This window comes from Poecilia reticulata, linkage group LG10 (genome assembly GCF_000633615.1).
Source record: "Poecilia reticulata strain Guanapo linkage group LG10, Guppy_female_1.0+MT, whole genome shotgun sequence".
Lineage (NCBI taxonomy): Eukaryota > Metazoa > Chordata > Actinopteri > Cyprinodontiformes > Poeciliidae > Poecilia > Poecilia reticulata.
In genome coordinates this window covers 12,035,453-12,039,343 of record NC_024340.1, presented here as the reverse complement: position 1 = coordinate 12,039,343, position 3,891 = coordinate 12,035,453, and the positions used below count along the sequence as shown (strand labels likewise).

Below are 3,891 nucleotides of genomic sequence, written 5' to 3'. Positions count from 1 at the left end.
ATCATGTATTAGTTATCTGTAACTTTGATTATAAAGGAGTGTAAAAATATTTTCTACCTTTTTTTCCTGAAAAACGTACAGAATATCTGCAGCTGTAAAAGTAACATAATTCTCTAATCTTGCCTTAGTGATGGAGCAAGATCTCTAACACCTTCAGGAGAATTAATACAATATTTTTATGGATAGTTTCCATAAGAAAATCTTGTCTAAACTGTATATAAAAATAATAAGATGTACTTTTTCCTGTTCTAGGTTTCATCCTCTTTGCTCTGTAAATACTTATTTCTTCCTTTCCACAGAGAACATGGATACAGTAAAACATCTGGGATTTTTTGAAGCTTTTCAAAAGTTAGTTTCCTTTATTATATTTTAATTCAGTTCCAATTTTGTCTGATTAAAGGTCTCGATGAGACTCTTGTTTTCTCTCGGAGAGCGGGGCCTTTTATCTCTTTTGAACAACAAGCCGGATCTCCTGAGGATTTGATTTGCACCACATGTTCAGCTGCACTTCTTGAGAATTTCAGATCCATTTAAAAAATGTATATATATATCTGAAATGCTGCGTCTTGTTACAATAAAATGAGATACATTCTTTGTGGGTGTGAGCATGCTCCTGAGGACCAGCTTGTTGAGCTCAACTCCACGTCTGTGTGTTCCAGGCTTCAAACTCCGGAAGAAAATAATAACAATAAGGAAAAAAAAAACCAATGAGCTGTGAATGGTTATCATACCATATTTAATGTGTGGTTGAAGCTGCAGAAACCATTTTGTAATTTCACGTTGCAGTTTGCTGGGACAGGTTTACAGGTAGATGCTGCTGGTCCAAATTCGCTGCAATTATCTGGCTCTAGATGCATAAAATGAGCTCATTCAGGCTCATAATTCAAGGAGGTTGGATAGTTTTTAATATCTTAAGGAAACACAAAATGTGAAATAGTTTCTAACAAAAGGAAAAATACACAACGCTAGTTTATAGGGCTCAGAATGGGCTCTGCAGTAGTGGTGGGGGGGGGGTTATTGATTATTTCATCAGAAAAATCACACAGAGTCAGAGGGGATCTTTCAGCTGTGTCACTTTTGGACGCGTTACCTGCTACAACCAAATATTTGTTCAACTCAAATGCTTTAAGATGAACTGAAAACTGGACGTACATGATGTTGCTGATTGATTTTTAAAAGAGAAATTTGCTTCCAGAAAAAACAAAGGAGAGCTTTTAAATTTAATTGATTTTCTTTCCACTTTTTGTGTGATTGACATGACATTATTTTGGTCTAGCAAATAAAGAAAAAAAATCCTAATTTCTGTGGGATTTTATCTGTTTAAATAATAATATAAAGAATATCTCTCATACTTGTGTTTGGTCACCAGGCAGTTTGTGTTCAGCTGAATTTCAGAAAGTGACAGGRTCAGTGATATTGAAGCAGTTCACTGTGTAATTTACCATCATTTCTTGTTTATTATTATCTTATTGGATTTTTTTTTTTTACAATATATTTTTTCTCAAAAAGTAAAGAAGAAAATAGAAGAAAACATAAAAGTTCCATCTTGGTGTTTTCAGTTTGTCCTCCTCAGTCTTTCCAGGCAGCCGGTTCTCCGATCAGTGCCTTTATCAGGGCCGTAGCAGAACTAATGAAATTCTCCTACGGTGGATTTAAACGAGAGCTTGTTCTGTACAGCAGCATGGCCCTTCTGTGTTCATTAGTCCTATTAATGATTGTCCAGCATGTTCTGATGCTGTGACGTTGAGTGACAGGCTCATGTATCTCCAGGTCCACCCCCTTCAGACTCCCCTCCCCTCCTCCACGCTCCGTGTCTGACTCGTTCTTTTTTTCAATCTCAATCTAAATTCCCCCTCGGATTCAACTGCGCGTCAGAATAAATTGTTCAAGTCGTTCAATGAGGAAGTGCAGTCGACCGACACCGGTGTGCAAACACATTTGGAGCAGCGGTGTTTGACGTCTTATCGGCGCTCAGACAGGTGTGCGTGTTTGTGTGTATTTTTAGGGGTTGGAGTGAATTTGTAACATGGTTCACTTTGCGTAGACGCCTCCTGGGAGTTTTCCAGGACATAAAGTGATACTGATACTTTGGGAGTGTAGCAGTTCAGCAAACAGGTCTGCATCACTCTGCGTTGGTTCCCCTTTAAACGTCCTTATGTCTGTGGACCGGCTGTATCACCAGGGGAGCGTCTGGCATAAATGGAACCCTGCATTATGCTTTCCTTCTCCATATGCAGAATAAACACAGATGAAATTTTAACTACATGTCTGATAAATCTAAGAATTGCTCTATTTTTATTTTCACACTTAAAGTAATGGTTACACATCTGATTAGTCAGCTGGGTTTTCATGTATCTGGACAATTTTCCATCCATCCATCCATTTTCTTGACACCCTTGTCAAGAAAGGGTGGGTCGGGAGGGTTGCTGGTGCCTCTCCAGCTAACTTTCCGGGCGAGAGGCGGGATCACCCTAGACAGGTCGCCAGTCTGTCGCAGGGCAACACAGAGACACACAGGACAAACAACCATGCACACACATACTCACACCTTGGGGCAATTTAGACAGACCAATTAACCTGACAGTCATGTTTTTGGACTGTGGGAGGAAACCGGAGTACCCGGAGAAAACCCACGCATGCACAGGGAGAACATGCAAACTCCATGCAGAAAGACCGGGGCCGGGAATCAAACCCAGAACCTTCTTGCTGCAAGGCAACAGCTCTACCAACTGTGCCACTGTGCAGCCCGGACAATTTTCCATCAATCTAATAATTAAATATTAAATGGTTAATAATTAAAATGCATTTTTTTCTTTTTAACAAATAGATATTTCAGAAAGTGGATTTTAAACGATATCTGCTTTACAGTAAACAGATGTCTGTGTTGCTCCTGCTGCCCTTTGATGGAATGGCATCCTGGGCGGAGAGCCACAATGGCCAAATCTAAACCACCACTTTTTAAGTAACTGTAACATCATGTTTTAATGGAGATTTTTGTGCAATTCTTTTCATAGATTTTTCATGTAGCACAGAAACTTTAATTTGGTTCTCTTTTAGATCACTTCCTTTAGCCATCGGTACACATCCAGAAATTAAACTGCATCATTTTCTTACTTAATGAAGTCATTAAATTCAGTAGTTTTTCTCATGATATTCCATCCATCTGTCGGTTCCTTTTCTACACCCCTTAGCCTCACCAGGCCATCACAGGACAACAAACAGATCAGCACCCATTATGTAGTCCGTCACAGTTAGGATCTCTCATTGCCTTCATTGTGTTTTGTTCCTTACTGTGAGACAAAACCTGAAGAAAACCCACAGCTTCTCCCAGAGAGCATCAACACATAATATCTCTGCATGAATTCAACTTTTAGATCAACACTTTTTTCAACATGTTGAATCCTCATATTACTAAGCTATCCAAAAAGAGCAAAACCATAGATATATATTTATTTGTTTTTATAACTTTGCTTAAAAGAAAAAGAAACCATTAAATAGGGAATAAAGATGCTTTAAAGTTGATCATATTCATTTCATAACAGACTAACTGGCATAACTGGCATTATGATTCAAAAACTAAATCCTTACAGAAATTGAGATTCTAGTTTATAATTTTAAATCAGCATTCCAGGTATTATGTTGGTTGTTACACAGACCATCTAAACCATGAAGTTTCAGAGTGTGGCTCAGGGACCAGTTATGGCCCTTGAAATTATATCTGTTTGGCCCCAAACCACAAGTAAACAATGAAAAAAATGTTGCCCTCAAAATAGAAAATTGATGAATCCAAAAATGTGAAAATAAAGCAGCAGTCCAAAGCACATGGCCGGATTTAGGAGGGTGTGGGTCACTGGGCTTGAGCCATATCTATATATATATATATATCTATAT

The 3,891-nt window shown here is 38.4% G+C and overlaps 1 protein-coding gene across 1 annotated transcript in view; it reads left to right on the top strand.

Moving 5' to 3' along the window:
• LOC103471152 (GDNF family receptor alpha-4-like) overlaps nt 1-3,891 on the top strand; it is an 87,362-nt gene that overhangs the window by 1,110 nt on the left and 82,361 nt on the right. The window lies entirely within an intron of this gene.